Source organism: Mus caroli, chromosome X (assembly GCF_900094665.2).
Source record: "Mus caroli chromosome X, CAROLI_EIJ_v1.1, whole genome shotgun sequence".
Classification (NCBI taxonomy): Eukaryota; Metazoa; Chordata; class Mammalia; order Rodentia; family Muridae; genus Mus; species Mus caroli.
Genome location: NC_034589.1, coordinates 33,933,500 through 33,951,985, shown reverse-complemented (window position 1 = coordinate 33,951,985; position 18,486 = coordinate 33,933,500).

Sequence of the window (18,486 nt, the reverse complement as noted above, 5' to 3'; positions counted from 1 at the left end):
CTAGCAAACACAGAAGTGGATGCTCACAGTCAGCTATTGGATGGATCACAGGGCCCCCAATGTAGGAGCTAGAGAAAGTAACCAAGGAGCTAAAGGTATCTGCAACCCTATAGGTAGAACCACATTATGAACTAACCAGTACTCCAGAGCTCTTGACATTAGCTGCTTATGTATCAAAAGATGGCTTAGTTGTCCATCACTGGAAAGAGAGGCCCATTGGACTTGTAAACTATATATGCCCCAGTACAGGGGAATGCCAGGGCCAAAAAGTGTGAGTGAGTGGGTAGGGGAGTGGGGGCGAGGGTATGGGGGACTTTTGGGATAGCAATGGAAATGAAAATGAGGAAAATACCTAATTAAAAGTATTAAAAAAAAAAAGAAATCACCTGGAGTCTAGGATAAAATTTGTGTGTTTGAATGTTTAATGATTCTGAAGACTTCTGATGCTGTAGGAGATGCATTTTGTATTTTGTTATGTCCGTGAAAAGGGGGTGAAAAGTTATGGCTTAAAATTTCTATCTGTGGGTGTCAAGGTGACAAGGACTATATCTGTGATGGCTAATCTTGATTGGCCATGAAATAGGATTAAAGTCATCATGCAAACAATTAGAGGGCATGCCAGTGAGAACATTTGTAGATTACATGAGGTGAAGTGGGAAGACATACTCTGAAAATGGTTGGTACCATTTCATAGGATAGGTTCACAAACCAAATAAAAAGTGGAAAGTGAGCCGAACACAGACATTCACTGCTTCTCAGAAGTGAACACAGTGTAATCAGTCACCTTGGATCTTGATTACCTTGCTTCACAGCCATGACAGAGGTTAAAGATTGGAAGTACATGCCAAAGTAAACTTTTTCTTAAATTGATTTTTTAGACATAGTTGTAACAATAATACAAATAACTAACATACTGAACATGAATGGATAAAGAAAAATATGCAAATGTAAGTGTCTGTGGTGGGGTATTGTACAGGAAAAATAACATAGTCAGTGAAAAAGAATTTTGTTATTTATAGAAAAGTGGATTGAACAGGATGATATTATATCACATGTTTTTTCTCTTATATTAAAACTAAAACTGATTTGATCTGAAAGTAGAACAGTGATTGCAAAATATTGGAAAGGGTGTATGAAGGCAAAGTATTTTGAACAAAAAATTAATTAGTGCTTATGATAAAAACTTTTAGAAATAACACGCTTAATTAATTTGTGTTAAAATAAAGATGTGTTTGGTTCTGTCCTGGGTATTTGGGTGTAGTCTCCCCCAGCCTTGAAGCAGGCTGATTCAGACCTTGCTGCCTCTGTGAATGAGACCACCTGGCGTGGAACCTTCTCCCCTAGATGGTTCTATTGTTCTGTCACCAGCATTGTTCTTCTCTGAGACACTGCTACCTGCTAAGAGGCCCTTGAGATATTCCAGAGACAGCAAGCAATCCAGTAGTTTACACCTATTGCCAAACCAGTTCTTTGAGATAGATTACCTACAGGCTGGTGACAGGCATCAAGAATGGATCTCAGGAAAATGGGATCTCTGCTTATATAAGCACAGATTGTAAGTACACTTTGGGGGCTTTGATCAGAAATCTATCTTGGCCTCGCCCTAGCCTGCCTTTCAGGAGTAGCAAGTTCGTGTGGCCTGTGGCTGTGGGTGGTCACATCTGGGCTGCCCTTTCCAGTCCCATCTATAGAGTTCTTGACCCCTTGCCACCTGCCCTTCACCTCTGAGAGGTTGCTCACCCCCGACTGCCCCACATCCTCCTTCCCTGGGGCACTGAGTCTCTACAAGATTAAGCACATCCTCTCTCACTGAAGGAGGACAAGGCTCTGATACATATGTGCCCGGGGCCAAGGACCAGCCTATGTATGGTGTTGGTTGGTTGGTAGCTTATACTCTGGGATTTCCCAGGGGTCCAGATTAGTTTACACCATTGATCTTATGGCATTGTTATCCCCTTCAGCTCCTTCAATCCTTCCCTAACTCTTCCATAGGGGTTTTCAACTTCGGTTCAATGGTTGGATGCACGTATCTGAATCTGTCTCAGTCAGTTGCTAGAAGAGCCTCTCAGAGGACAGCCATGCTAAGGCTTCTGTCCACAAACACAACAAAGCATGAGTAAAAGTGTCAGGGTTCGTTGTCTTCCCATGGGATGAATCCCAAGTTGGGCTTGTCACTGGTGAGACTTTCCTCTAGTCTCTGCTCCATTTTTGCCTCTGCATTTCTTTTAGATAGGAATAATTCTGAGTCAAAAATTTTGAAGGTGGGTTAGTGTCCCTATCCCTCCACTGGGTGCCCTGTGTACTGGAGGTGGTCTCTTCAGGTTCCATCTCCCCACTGTTAGACATTTTGGCTAAGGTCACCCACATTGAGTACTGAGTGCTTCTCACATTCAAGGTCTCTGGGACTTTCTAGAGGTTCCTCTCAGCCACCACCACCAGAAGCTGCATATTTCCATTCATTCACCTGTCCCTCTAGGCTTCTCTTAAGCTTAGTGTTTTCATGAGACTCCTAACAGTACTAGTGAGTGTGTCTCTGATTCACTTGCTTGTACTTGGGTCTCTTCTTCCTATTGGATTGCATTGTCCATATTTGATGTGAAGGATTTCATCTTTTCTTAAGTTAGGTTGTTTTATCTTGTTCGGTTATTGTTTCTTTTCAGGAATGGGAGTGAAGTGGATCTGGGAGAGATGGGCAAGAGTGGGGTTTGGTAGGGTTGGAGCCAGGAGGAGTCAAGGGAAGGAAAATTGTAGTTGGGTTATAATGTATGAGAGAATCTATTTTTAAATAATAAATAAATAAAAATAAGTAAATAAATAAATAAAGGAAAGTAGCTGCATTTGGATATTGAAGAACATAGGTGGTTGTAATCATAGAAATTTCCATTTTTCAGTGCTATTTTGAGTAATTCTCAACAAAAATATTTGAAAGACAATATCCTATTATTTTTTCTTTTTCTGTAACAATCAACTACTTAAAATTGTTTTCTTTAATCTTTTCTCTCTCTTTCTCCATTATATCAATTCTTTACCACTTTTGCCCTGTTAATATATTTTCCTGGACCTGAGGAATATCAAATATTCCAGCATCAGAATCAGTATTTATTGTTGAACACAAACAAAACCAAATAATTTATTATGTAGTAAAACTCAAGAAAAACCCTGACATAATGTTCAACATTTTACCTATTATTTTCCACCTAGACTTTAGAGGGTTGTATGTTGTTCTCCCACTCTGTCTCCTTACTGAGCATATTACTAAGTTATATTAGAAAACATCTAAATATCCTTGGTGATGTGATTTTTAACACAAATTCAATAAATATTTTATCAAGAAGATGAAAAGAGATTTTGTACTGAATGGGAAATAATGAGTTAATGACTTCATGAATTCTGAGAATTCTTCCAAGTGTCAGATTCTCCAAAACCTTTGTTTTCCCCACCATTTCGATTCAGATTTGGAACCAATAACCTTTTTGAATCAACACTTTTCTCTTAGAACAAATTAAAAATAAATTCCAACCTCCAACTTTGGGATTCCAGATGTTTTACATAATACCCTTGATAACAATGAAGCAAAGGTCTCAGACAGACTAACAATAAGGGAAAAAAAGTCAATGAACTGCTACAAAAATTCAACAAATCAGAAAAGAAGTCAGTGAATTCAAGGAAAACAATTCTGAAGTCATATTTCTCAAAGTGCAAGTGAATGCAGGTATATGGCCAAATAATTTTAGTCTAAATATTAAAAAAATAAGAGATATAAAAAGGTATTATTAATAAATACATAATAAAATCTATAGAAATATCCTCTGATTGCTATTCTAAAACTGTTCAATGGCCAGTAAAAACAGTTATGTTTGCTATGATGACTTAAAATGATGATATATTTTTTAAATCCTAGAAAATCCTATAATTTTGGAATTGTAGCCTAATGCACAAGAAATTATGAGGCAACTTGTAAGATCTTCCTGGAGCTAGTCTTATTGTAACCATTTGAAAAAGCCAGAAGTAATATTAAATATGGGGCAAAATCCTTATATTTGATAGTCTTGCCACTAACCAAATGAGTGATCATAACTTAATTACTTCCCTGAAGGATAATTTACTCTCTGTAATTAAAAGGATGATTTTCAATTCCTGGAGCATATGATGACTACAATTTCTTCCACAGCTACCATTCTCTAATTTATTGAGGTATTACTATGACAATGAATATGGGAGACATTTATCACATTCTTATTACATTTTATATTAATTTACTGTCCATTTGTGAGAGACAATGATAATTGATATTGTTTTATACAAAATATATGTGTGAGAGTTAAACTGTCCTATTTGTCTGCCCAAACTGCCAAAATTTGAACTTAAATTTGTGTGTTTAGAGACCATGTTCTTTAGCACTTCTCCATTTTTTGTAGTTAATATGCACTGTTAGTGTAAATTTCAAAAGATATGAAACTCACAGGAATATTTCATTATATTTCCTTCCTTTTTAAATATCTATTAGTTTTTACAATCTTTCAATTGCTTTGGTGTCACAACGGTATAGTAAATATTTTTTGTCTACAATAGTGTGGAGTGTTATTTACTTTTCACACTGCCTTATGGAATTGGGGCTACTATTATTCTACTTCTAAAACCGAGAAATAGACATAGCACTTTTGTGCTTATCTAGATGCTTCTAAGCACTTGAACTGTGATTATATAGATAGGAATTATTAGTATATACAAGCCCAACTTCTGATGTCAAACAACAGTCCTTCCCTTTTCTGGTTCTATGCAGACAGACTTAATGTTAGGATACATAAATACTAAAATGTTTAAATAAAACACACACACACACACACACACACACATATATATGTAAGAAGATATAGACAAACACATATAGCAACAGACACACACATACACACACATACATACATAAATGCATACACACACACACACACACAGAGATACCACCTCAATTATTTATGTTTCTACTTAGAGGACATCAAGAAGCTTGAAATTTTGAAACATCTGGCACTATAACTGACAGAAAATGAAGAAAGATGGAAAAAAACACATTTTGAATCATTGGGAGGGTATATGTTGCTCCTATATCATTATGTATTCTTTATTGATCAGCTGCTTTTCAGTTTCTAAAGCTATAGAACAGTTGCCACATATTAGCGTAAGTTCAGCTTCCCACGAAGAATTAATAATTTCTGACAGCACCTGTCATTTGAAGTCAGGTTTAGCTCTTAGTGTGGAAATGTACCACATCAAATACTTGGGAAGCATACAAAAGAAGTAAGTGGAAATATTAAATTATTTTATGTTATACTGGGAACAATAATGCTTTGGTAAGAAATGATACAGAAGTCTCCAGCAAACTTCCTCTAAAAGAACTACATATTCTTAAAATGAGGTTGAACTTCTAAGACATTTTTTTCTTCTGAGATAAACTTATCTACTTTTGACAGAATAGAAACATTGAAGGCTGCATTCAATGGATTTCTGTTAATTGAATCCCATTTTCTCAAAGATATCTATATAAAACTAATTATTAGTTTATCTTAAGCCAACAGGAAATATATTTACATATGTATATGAATTTTCTACTAATTACATAAAAATAAATTATATTTTAAGGAAGCAATTAATTTTTTCTTAAAGAATGTGATCAACCTATAAAGCCTCACTTGCATTTCCATACTGCAAAAGTTAAAATGATTCCTCTTTCTTTGTCTCAAATGTAGTTTTTGGAGTCTTCCTTTGTAAAGGCATACATAATATCTCTAAGAATACAATAAACAAAATTTATCTTCAAAAGTAGAAGATTTTTAACTTTCACTATGGATACTGTTTTGTTGTATACTCCATAGTCATAGCTGATAATAAGATACACTTTGGAAATCTATTTTTTATTTGAGAGTTCCATACATGCATATAATATGTTTTGATCAAGTCTACCTCCATGTTCCCCTTTACTTCCTCCCATATTCCTCAACTAACTTCATGTGATATCTCACATTTAAAAAATCCTCTGAGTTTACTTAGTGCTGCTATACATGCATAAATATAGGACTATTTACTGGATCATATAAAGCTTTTCAGGGTTACACCCCAAAAGAATTCTGACTATCCTGCCATAGTAGTCATAACTTGCTCTCACTTCTGTACCAGTATTTGGGGTTATTGGCTCTTGAATAGGTCTTATGAATATAGCCAAGGTTGCCATAAGTTCATGTATACATGTGAAATGATGCTATCATTTTCAGCAAATACTGTTTTGCTGCATATATCTACTCTCTTTGGCTCTTTTGATGTTTCTGTATCTGATTCTTTGAGAATTCCTGAGCCTTAGAATGGAGTGGGTATGATATAGATGGATCATTTAGAGTTGAAAATTCCACAGACTCTTACTCTCTGATCATTGACCAGTTTAGGGTGTCTGTTTTAATAATTATCTACTACAAAAAAAAAAAAAAAGCCTTTCTGATGAGGGTTGAGAGATGCACTAATCGATGCTATAAAGATAAGATCTTAAAGGGTAGTTTCTTACTATGTCCATTTGGCAGAATAAGAGTATCCTCTCCTAGTACCTGTAACCAAGGCAATCACAGTTCTTTAACTTGTTTACAGTACTAAGCTTGAGCTCTATCTTCTGATTGTGAACTTTAAACATAAGTGGTTGGTTAGAAATTATGTAATTTGTGCCACTGTTGCACCAGTGGGTTAGTCATCCCAGGGAAGTCCTTACTGAAGCTCTCAGTGTTCACAGCTGAGGAAAAGTGTTAATCACCTTTCCTTCCAATAGTGTGCATAGATTCTTCTAGCACTGTTAAAAACTAACCAAATGTGATGAGGCTTCCAGGTTGGTACCAGGTTCTTTTCTCCATGTACAGTGAGTAAAATATGTTGTATCTTCAGTAATAGGATATTACCATCAAGTTCTAAAAGGTAAATGAGAACAGCAGAATTAGCATTTTATGTTCAGAGAGGTTTCCAAATTCACTTTTGTTATGTTTAGAAGTCACAATAAAAAAAAAATGCTTGCTATTGCTTCTCTTTCAGAGAACTGGAGTTTGGTTCCTAGTATCCATTTTGGGTACCTCAACACTTGATATAAACATATTCAGAGGATATTACACTGTCTTCTGAGCACCTGCACATTTATGCATGTACACATACATATTCATAAACAAGTAATACAAAAACTTCTGGGGCTATCCATTTGGAAAAATAAGAGTATTACATTCTCTCCTAGTACCTATTACCTATGATGGGGCTCAACCTAATAAAGTACTAACTTTTCTTCCAGAAGAGCTGGATTCAGTTCCCAGCATCCATATGGTGGCTAATATCCTTCTGTAAATACTGTGCCAGGGGAATTCAGTGGCCTCTTCTGGCCTCTGATGGTACCAAACAAATGGTACACAAATACACATGCAGGCAAAACCCTTATTTATATAAAAAGAGTAAATAACATTATTTTGTCTTTTCAATAAGTATCCCACGATCTAAGTTCTATTGTGTCAAAATTATTTAATAAAAATAAATGTGCATAATGAATTATTTTGCAACCATATTTCTCAGTAGAGGGCTCCTATATGAAGTAAGAGCAAAACATTCCATGAAGATACAGATCTACTGTTTAAATGTATGATTGGCTCTACTTAGGCGTGCTGATCAGTTCTTAAGGAGAAGAAAAGGCAGTTTTAGTCCATGTCTGAATACTAACCTGTAACTGCTTTATGTATTGAAAACTTAGCTGGATTAGTAGACACTTAAAGTTGAAAACATCCTCTGAAACTAGTTTGATTCTTTTCCTTTATAAAAGATAGTGAAGGCTGTAAAAGAGGCAGGACTTACTCAAGGTCATACTGATCATCAGAGTTATAACAAGCACTTAAATGAGCTTGACATTTTGTCCACCAGAAATTTCATGGGCAGACTGAATTTCAAAGAGAAGACTTTCTAACCACAGAAACTTCCACATTGTTGGCTTTATTTTAAGAACAATTCCGTGGGCCAGAGGGCACTGAGATTTATTCTGTATTGTGCTCAGGGAAAACGAATTAGGTTGCAGTAGAAGTGATTTAAGTGGTAGGTTTTCATTTCACAGTTGATCACAGCAAAGACAGAGACCATTTGGTGCCTTTTTCACTGTCTGCCAAAAGTTACTTCGTGTCTCAAATGCTGATTTTTTCATTGATGCACAGACAGAACTTAGCCCCTAAGGAAGCCTGTAGAATTGGTTGGATGCCAGAGATGGTTTATTTTTTACTTTTAAATACCATTTCATTTCATTTTTTTCTTTTTTCCTTTTCTTCTAATATCAAATTTTCCCCAATGGATGAATTGGTAAACTTGAGTCATATTTAACTTTATTTTAATACTCCATATAACCATGTTTACTCTTTGGTATTTAATTATGAAATTCCTAAATGTTAATTTTGGAAGTAGAATTGAAATTGCCTGTAATTATTTAACTAAGAGAGTGTCTAGGTGGGGTAGAATAACATAGTGTTATGAAAAAAGATTTGTTTTTAATACTGATCATTTTTAATGTCCAGCATTAAAGCATCAATCAAAAGTAAGCCTTAGATCTCAGGTCTCTTCAGTTCCTCAGGAAAACATGGTAAAATGGTTCAACTGAAAGGATACTAATGCAAAGAGAAAAATAGGAAGAAATGTAATAATAGAGACAAAACTAAAAGCTATTCATCTTGTGAGTATAACCTTTTAGACACTAAAGTTTGATGGCACTTACTGCATGCAGAGTGCACAGTGTCCCCAGACCCTTATAAAAAAAAAAACTATCTCACAATTATAAATTTGAAGCAAATGAAATGACTGTTTAGTTCATGGTCAAACAAAATCTTATGCAGTACAAAATTTCCTTGAAACCAATTATAATAGATTACCTATGGATTTGCTAAGATGACCTTTATAAAACTTAAAATAATTTACAATTTCACAATTAGTTTTAAAATGAAACAAATTATCTCATAGTATGAGTATGGAAAATAATATCTACAGTTAATTTCTGAGTTGGGCTTTAAAGTTGATTAAAAATTCTATACTTCTATCATTACCTCATCCTGTTATGAAATTACCAGCCCATAATAGAATAGTCTACATTTGCATGGTAGATTTGTACTCTCACCATCCTCTTGCAGTAGTTTAATATCTATCTCCCAAACAGCTTAGAAGGTATCAAATATTAATTAGTAAATCTTTAAAATGCATTATATGAATACAAAGGCCAACTTCACATCAAAGAACTGAGATCTAATCTAATGGAAAACCTAACTCAACAAAACCAAATGAAATTATGTTTTGAAGATCTAATAATTTACAATGCCTTCCAGTGTTAACATTCTTTCATTTTGTTTTATATTGTACCAGTTGGCTAAGTCTAAAGTGAATATATTTTTCATTACAGACATGGATATTTATGTCAAATATTGAAAGATGAAGAGAAAACTCAGGCAATAATTTAGATTGGTTGTGGTAGACAATAGACCATTCTACAATAAATAACAGCGATGAAGGTCAATGACAACAATGTGATTTTTATGACACTACTGGTAAATAAGTACTCTTTAGATTATGAGTTTATTAATATGGCTTATATTATACTCATGCCAATGTTTTTACAGTTTCAGGGAAAGAGTCGCTTTTCTTTAAGAGTGTGGCCACTGGTCATGTTCCACTGAAAGATCATATATCCAACTGTACATGGGCTGTACAAATTAGGCTTTATGGTTTTTAATAAAAGAGGAAGCAAAGTTGAGTGTATAAGGGAAGGAATAAGTCTAGGAGGCATTAGGAGAGGGTCAGGAATATGACCAAATACATTGTATGAAATTCTCAGTGAATAAATACAAATGAGGGAGGAAACCAGTTTAATGAATAGACACTTATCAAACACCTGTGATGTTCTGTGGGATTTTTAATGTTTGAGAGTAAAGTTTTCAGGAAATCCCAGCTGCAGGATGTCGTGATTCAATATATTTCATCAGAAAAAACTTGGGAAATCTAAATTTAAAGAGAGGTATTGATGCAATAGATGACTACATTTAGTGTAGAAATGCAATCATACTGCTCATTCAAGTGCTTCCTTCTAAACTGTCTGCATGTCTCTGCTGCTTGCAATTGTAAGTTTGTACTTGCTGAATCTCAGATTAGTTTGTTTCTTTATTTCCTAACGTTCTAAGCACTCAAAACAATTTGGTGATCTAAAATGCAATATAAGGATATTCTCAAATAATTTTTATGCTAAATGAGTAGGACTTTAGAAATTTATCTTCTGTTCATGAACCAAATATATTGATGAACTTATACCTGCACAGTACTGCAAATAACAACTCAAGGGAACCTATGAGAATTAACTAGCAATTCTTAACAATTTCAAATACACAGGCATCCATTATATATTTCTGAGCATTGGTAGAACATTAATCCATTTGAATTCCTTCCCATTTAAGCTGTAGGTAAAACAAAGTAAAACGTTAATAATTATTCTATAAATGTATACAGTGAATTCAAATAAACATGAGCAACATTTTACACAGACTCTGCAATTATTTAAATAATACAAAATATCATACTTGCATTATTAATATATGAATGAAAAATACTTGATAGTAAATATGCATACATATGTACTGAATGCATATAGGACAAGGTGATATCCAGGAAGAACTACGCTGTGAGTCTCAGTGCATTAACATCCTTTAAGTTAATTTACATGTAGGATATCTAAAATAAAGTAGCTTAAATATGGCAAAGTTTTTCTTTCCCATAGAAAGCAAGTGCTGAAGTATGACTTAAGGACTAAATAGCAACAACATGATTATCAGAGAGAAAGAATTTTCTCAGATACAGGCAGCTTGGTTCCTGTAACATTCCTTCAGGTTTAGGGTACAACCTAGTCTCTGGGGTTCTAGTAATCATCTCCACATTTTAAAGAATAGAATGATAGAAAAAGAAATTCATGTACCTCTTTCTTATTAAGAGAATTCTGAAAGTCTCAAGGCACTTCCACTTACTCTTCATTGTTGGAAAACATCATAGTCTACCTTCTAATGGCAGGAATGTAGAAAAATGGACTTCTAATATGATCTAAAGATTCTATTAATTTCAATAAAAGAGGGCAATAACTAATGGGTAGCTAACTAGTAATATTTAAAATGTCTTCTTTTGGGACAAGGGATACATAAAAGTAAATTTTCCTCAAGCAGAGGTCAAGTCGTTGTTTTGGCTGTATCCTTGATACATCAGTAATTTTCACAGTTCATCATCCCTGCCAATTTGGGGTAGGTATGCCTAGCTGTCCTCAGAAGACCTGTAGGGGCATACTACAGGCCCGTCTTCCATCCTTAACCACCTTGGAGCTTCAAGCTATGTTTGTATCTGTCCACCAAGATTCATAGACAGGAGTCAAACATAACTGTCCTCAGAGAGGATCTACACAGCAGCTGACTGAAACAGATGCAGTGACACACAGCCAAACATTGTTCGGAGCTCGGGGACTCTTCTGGAAGAGTTTGGAGAATGATTGAGGGTCCCAAAGGGGATCGGAACTCCATGGGAAGACCAAAAGAGTCAGCTAACATGGACCCTTGGGGCTCTCAGAGACTGAGCCTCTAACCAAAGAGCATACACAGGCTGGACATAGCTCTACCCCTCCATATTTAGCAGACATGCCGCTTGGTCTTCAGGTAGGTCCAACAGTTGGAGCAGGGCTGCCCCTAAAGCTGTTGCCTGCCCATGGATCCTATTCTCCTAACTGGCTCACCTTGTCTTCAGTGGGATAGGATGTACTTAGTTCTTCAGAGTCTTGGTGTGCCAAGGTGGCCAGGATCAGGAAATATCCAAGGGTGACCCTGGCTCTCTCTGAGAAGAATGGGAGGGTAATAGGAAGGAACTGTGTAAGGGCAGAACCAGGAGGGGACACAGAGATCAATCTAGGTATGAAGTGAAGTGAAGTGAATGAATGAATGAATGAATGAATTAGAAAAAAGAAAACCAGTGTGCTTATAAAAAGCTGAGTGATTCACTTGTGCTCTCTTTTATTCTAGTCTCTCTTCAGTAAGATACAGACGCACATAAAGATATGTGGATGTCACATTTTCTAATACTACATTAAATCTAACAAATCAGGCTACCTATTTGTTCACCACCAAATATAGCATCCACAGATAATATAGTTTATTTTCAAAATGGATTCTGTTTGATTTTTGCATGCACCAATTTTTATGCTAATAACATAAGTGATCATCCCACCTAGAATAAGGAGATCTGTAGAAAAAAATAGTGAGTATAAAACACTGAGTACATTTTGCACAGATACCTACTGCTTCTTTCATGCTTTCTCTCTGCTCTCCCTTCTTTTCTTCCTCAGCCATTTTCTCCAGTCTTCTGCAGGGCTTGGCCTTTTCTGTTTATTGCTAAAAGAAACAGGAACAGTTGAGTAAGATACATGACATATTTGGAAAGGTAGTAAATATTTAATACATGATATGGTAAATAATGTATATAATTTAGCAAGAAACAATGTAAATATTTCATGGACTGCAGTGCAGCTGTTAGGTTGGAATTAAATCTGTGAGCCTAGAGAAAAGCTGTACTTCACCTTATTTTCTAGTCCACAGCTTGAAAGGAATGGTTGGCACTCAAAGAAAATAAAAAAAAAATAAATAAAATGGCTCAAAAACATTACAATTATTTAGAAAATATCTTCAAAGTAGTTTCATTCACTGTGTAACCCTATATTAATCAAGATATTCAGATGCTTTCTATCTTGTGTGTATTCATTCTCTTTATGTGGTCAATATCTTCAGTTTCTTATTTATCCTCCCAAGATTTATTTTTGCCAACTATAACAGACAGTTCTATATTTTGTTATTTTCTCATTTCCATTGCATAAAATAACACATTGCTGATACTCTTCGTACATAACATTTTCATTTACGAGGAAGCAGAATGACTCAGATTGGAGAAATGCCTGCCATCAAGTCTTATGATATGATTTTAATCTCTGTAATCCACAGTGTAGAATGAGAGGACTAACCTTGACGAGATATTCTCTACCCTTCATAAACATGCTGTGTTACAGGCAAGCTCACTCTTTCAACATACATATACTCATCTTAGTTAAGGTTTTATTCCTCTGAAAGAGACACCATGACCAAGGCAAATCTTGTGAAGAAAAACATCTAATTGGGTCTGGCTTACAGTTTCTGAGTTTTAGTCCTGCATTGTCATGGTGTGAAGCATGGCAGTGTGAAGGAAGACATGGTTCTAGAGGAGGAGCTCCATTCTACATCTGGATCTACAGGAAGCATTCAGAGAACTGGGTTGTGCTTTTGAGACCTCAAAGCCAAACCCCTAGTAACCTACTTCCTCCAACAAAGCCAACCAAGTCCAACAAGGTCACACCTAATAGTAACACCCCCTATGGGCCAAGTATTCAAACACATGAGTCTGTGTTGGCTATTCTTATTCAACTCTCATATTCACAATATAAAGTAATGTTAAAACAAACAAACAAACACTTAATATACTTCTGAATTCCCCCATGCAACTTCATATAATTTTCTTATTTACCATTGTTCCATAATAACTTATCAGAAGTAATGTATTATTTTTAGGAGCCATTGAAGATACTTAGAATACTATGTATGTACCAAGAAAAAAACCTACAGAATGCAACTTTTTTGGTGTGTGTTGTTGAACATGCAATTTTAGAATGAAATTTAGAAATGATTGCACATTTCCCAGTCCAAATTGATATATCCATTATACAATCCATGTTCCTAAGTTTTAGGGAGCATCACAGAAGAACTGATGGAAAGACTTTATGAGTCAGAACACCAGGATGTCATCCAGGACATAGTGTTTTCCATATAAAACAGGAAGTTACATCCTTGAACTGTCACCAATGGGGTCACCTAAACCAGACCTGTGTAGTGACAATAGCAGTTCCTATGCCAATGTTGAAGGGAGAAATCTCAAAAGGACACAAACCAAGATAAAGAGCTACAGGCAATAAAATCATGGCTAGTAAGAGAAGGAGATCACTCTTTCTTTTAGCAAGTTGTTATCCCTAATCACACATACATATATGAGCAACACTGCATGGACTCAGAAATTTGTACTTACATATACATTTGTATATATGCAATGAAAATATAGATGAAAAAGTCATAAATTTGAGAGAAAGACAGGGAAACAGGGAGGTGTTGGAGGTGGAGAAAGTATGCAATTACAAGGATGCAAATTCAATATTCATTTAAGAAATTGTAAAAAGTTAAATTTACATGTAAAAGCTTAACATGATATAGAAATTAACTATGGCATCCTCTTGAATGCATCTGTTCCTCCAGATAATGTTTTGTATTGCTACTAGCTCTCTCTGGTAAATCCAAGAAAAAGGAGTAATATTCAACTTACCAGTTTTATTTTTTCCTAGTAAGTGATATTTTCTATGACTAAGCTAAAATTTGAAATCTTATTATATTTTTTCATTAATGAATTTATTATTTACTTTTTATCTCAATCACAATCCTCCTCCTTTACTCCCATGCCCATTTTACATCCTCTACTATCTCCTTACCCCTTAAAAGAGGTCCCCCTTACCTCCCGGGAACCAACCTGCCCTAGCATAAAAAGTCACATCAGGACTGAGTACATCCTTTCCCTCTGAGGCCAGACAGAGTAGTCCAGCAAGAGGAAAGGGATCCAAAGGCGGGCTACAGAATCTCAGTCAGACAGCCCCTTCTCCACTTGTTATAGGATCCACATGAAGACCAAGCTGCACAGCTACTAAATATGTGTAGGTAACCTAGGTTCAGTCCATACATGCTCTGTGGCTGGTGATTGAGTCTCTGTGAGCTCCCATGGGCCCAGATTAGTAGAGTCTGTAGATGTTTTCGCGGTGTCCCTAACCCATCCAGTGCCCTCTATCCTTCCCATAGCTCTTCCACAAGACTCTCCAAGCTCCACCTAATGTTTGGATGTAGGTCCCTTGAATCTGTTTCCATCAGCTGCTGGATGAAGCCTCTCAGATGACAGCTATCCTAGGCTCCTGTATTCAAGCTTATCAGAGTATTATTAATAGTGCCAGTGGTTAGCTTTCTCTCATAGGATAGATTTCAAGTTGAGACAGTCATTGATTGGCCATTCCCTCAAAACAGTCCACCTGTTTCTGTGTGATGTTCCCTGAGCCAAAGACACAGGAGCTGTGATATAGATGTATCCATAGGTGCTGGTCTTCCCCATGATATGTTGATTTCTGCATTTTATCCAATTGTAATTACTTGTGATGGTCTCAATTTCTGTAAAAGAGGCTTCATTGTTAAGGGGTAGTACCTACATTTATCTGTGGGTATAAGAATAAGGTTTAGAATGTAGTGAGAAATTAATGCTGGTCTAACAAAGTGCTGATGATAGATTCTTTATTAAAGACCATGCTCACTAGCTCTTGGAAGCCAGCTAGGTTTTCACTACTAGTCATGATTTCTCCAGATATTTTTAGGTGAAAAAAATGAGCAAAATTTCTTTTATTATTGGATATTTTATTTATTTACAATTCAAATGTCATCCTCTTTCCTGGTTTCCCCTCTGGAAACTCTCTATCCCATTCCCCCTCCCCCGTGCTTCTATGAAAGTATTCCCCCACCCACCCACTCCTGCCTTCTCCATCCTGGTATTCCCCTACATTGGGGCATCAGGCCTTCACAGCAACAAGGGCCTCTCTTCCCATCGATACCCAACAAGGTCAGCCACTGCTACATATGCCACTGGAGCTATGTGTGTGTCACTTCATGTGTACTCTTTGGTTGGTGGTTTAGTCCCTGGAACCTCTGAGGGCTCTGGTTGGTTGATATTGTTGTTCTTCCTATGGTGTCACAAACCCTTTCAGCTCTTTCAGTCCTTTTTCTAAATTCTCCATCGGGGACCCAGTGCTCAATCCAATGGTTGGCTGCAAGCATCCACCTCTGTATTTGTCAGTCTCTGGCAGAGCCTCTCAGGAGACAGCTATATCAGGCTCCTGTCCACAAGCACTTTTTATTATGTTTTAATTCCTGTCCATCTCACAACTGATAACAGTATCCAGATTTTTACTTATTATGTTTGTAGAATTTTTAAGTGTATTTATATAATTTCTACCCCCTTTTTTTCTTCAATTGATCTTGTTTCTATTCCTACTCCCTCACAAATTCCTGACCTCTGCTTCATTTATAATTGTTATATGCTGTGGTGGTTTGCATGAAAATGTCCTCCATAGGTTTATAGGGAGTAGCACTATTAGGAGGTATGTCCTTGTTGGAGTAGGTATGTTTTTGTTAGAGGAAGTGAAGTGTGTCACTGGGGATGGGCTTTGGAGTTTCAAAAGTTCAAGCCAGGCACAATATCTCTTTCTTCCTGCTGCCTTTGGAGAATTTTCCAGTTATAGAATCCTCAAGCTAATTCTACAGCACTATGTCTGCCTGCAATCTGCCATGGTTCCTACCATGAACTGTGACTGAGACATACATATACACAAACATACACATACACACAATTATACACACACACATTATATATATATATATATATATATATATATATATATATATATATACCTGATATAATGTGTGTGTGTGTACACACACACACACACACACACANATATATATATATATATATATATATACATGATTAATTTCTTTCAAGATCTAAGCTCTTATTTATTACTCTTAAAGTCTTCTTTTTGAATTGACACAATCTTAGAAATAGAAGGTCTCAGGTAGTACACTCTATCTGTTCCTGGCACTTTTCTTTGACTTCCTTCATTCCCTTTGGCAAATAGTTTATCATATTCTGCAGTCAACTTTTTATCTTCCATAGGGCACTGTGTTTTGAGAGAGAGAGAGATTTCATTTGTGTTGAAAGACACATGGAGTAACAAGATGCTGAATCTTGGAAACTTAAGTATCAACAAATATTTCTGTGGCCATGTGCTTCTTGTAGAAAGAACCGAGCTTGTTTATACCATCCACTTCATTGAGTATATAGCAGCAGGTTGTTGAGAAGGAGGTGTTCAACCTCATCAAGACACAGTGAACTGCCTGGGAAACAACATGAAAAAGAGTCTTATGGATTTTTTTATTAGGTATTTTCTTCATTTACATTTCCAATGCTATCCCACAAGTCCCCCATGACCACCCCCCCAACTCCCCTACCAATCCATTCCCACTTCTTGGCCCTGGTGATCCCCTGTACTGAGGCATATAAAGTTTTCAAGACCAATGGGCCTCTCTTTCCACTGATGGCTGACTAGGCCATCTTCTGATAAATATGCAGCTAGAGACATGAGCTCCAGTGGGTATGGGTTAGTTCATATTGTTACAGATCCCTTTAGCTCCTTGGGTACTTTCTCTAGCCCCTACATTGTGGGCCCTGGGATCCATTCAATAGCTGACTGTGAGCATCCACTTCTGTGTTTGCAAGGCCCTGGAATAGACTCACAAGAGACAGCTATATCTGGGTCCTTTCAGCAAAATCTTCCTAGTGTACACAATGGTGTCAGCATTTGTGGCTGATTATGGGATGGATCCCCAGGTAAGGCAGTCTCTAAATAGTCCCATACTTTCCTCTCTGCTCCAAACTTTGTCTCTGTAACTCCTTACATGGGTGTTTTGTTCCCAATTCTAAGAAGTACTATGTCCAATTTTCTGAGGAAACGCCAGACTGGTTTCCAGAGTGGTTGTACAAGCTTGCAATCCCACCAACAATGGAGAAATGTTCCTCTTTCTCCACATCCTCGCCAGCATCTGCTGTCACCTGAATTTTTGATCTTAGCCATTCTGACTGGTGTGAGGTAGAATCTCAGGGTTGGAGTGATTTGCATTTCCCTGATGGTAAAGGATGCTGAACATTTTTTTTCAGGTGCTTCCCAGCCATTTGGTATTCCTCAGGTGAGAATTCTCTGTTTAGCTCTGAGCCCCATTTTTTAATGGGGTTATTTGTATTTCTGGAGTCAACCTTCTTAAGTGCTTTATATATATTGGATATTAGTCCCCTATCTCATTTAGGATAGGTAAAGATCCTTTTCAATTTTTTGGTGGCCTATTCGTTTTATTGACGGTGTCTTTGCCTTACAGAAGCTTTGCAATTTTATGAGGTCCCATTTGTTGATTCTCCATCTTACAGCACAAGCCATTGCTGTTCTATTCAGGAATTTTTCTCCTGTGCCCATATCTTCGAGGCTTTCCCCCACTTTCTCCTCTATAAGTTTCACTGTCTCTGGTTTTATGTGGAGTTCCTTAACCCACTTAGATTTGACCTTAGTACAAGAAGATAGGAATGGATCAACTTGCATTCTTCTACATGATAACCACCAGTTGTGCCAGCACCATTTGTTGAAAATGCTGTCTTTTTTCCACTGGATGGATTTAGCTCCCTTGTCAAAGATCTACTGACCATAGGTGTGTTGGTTCATTTCTG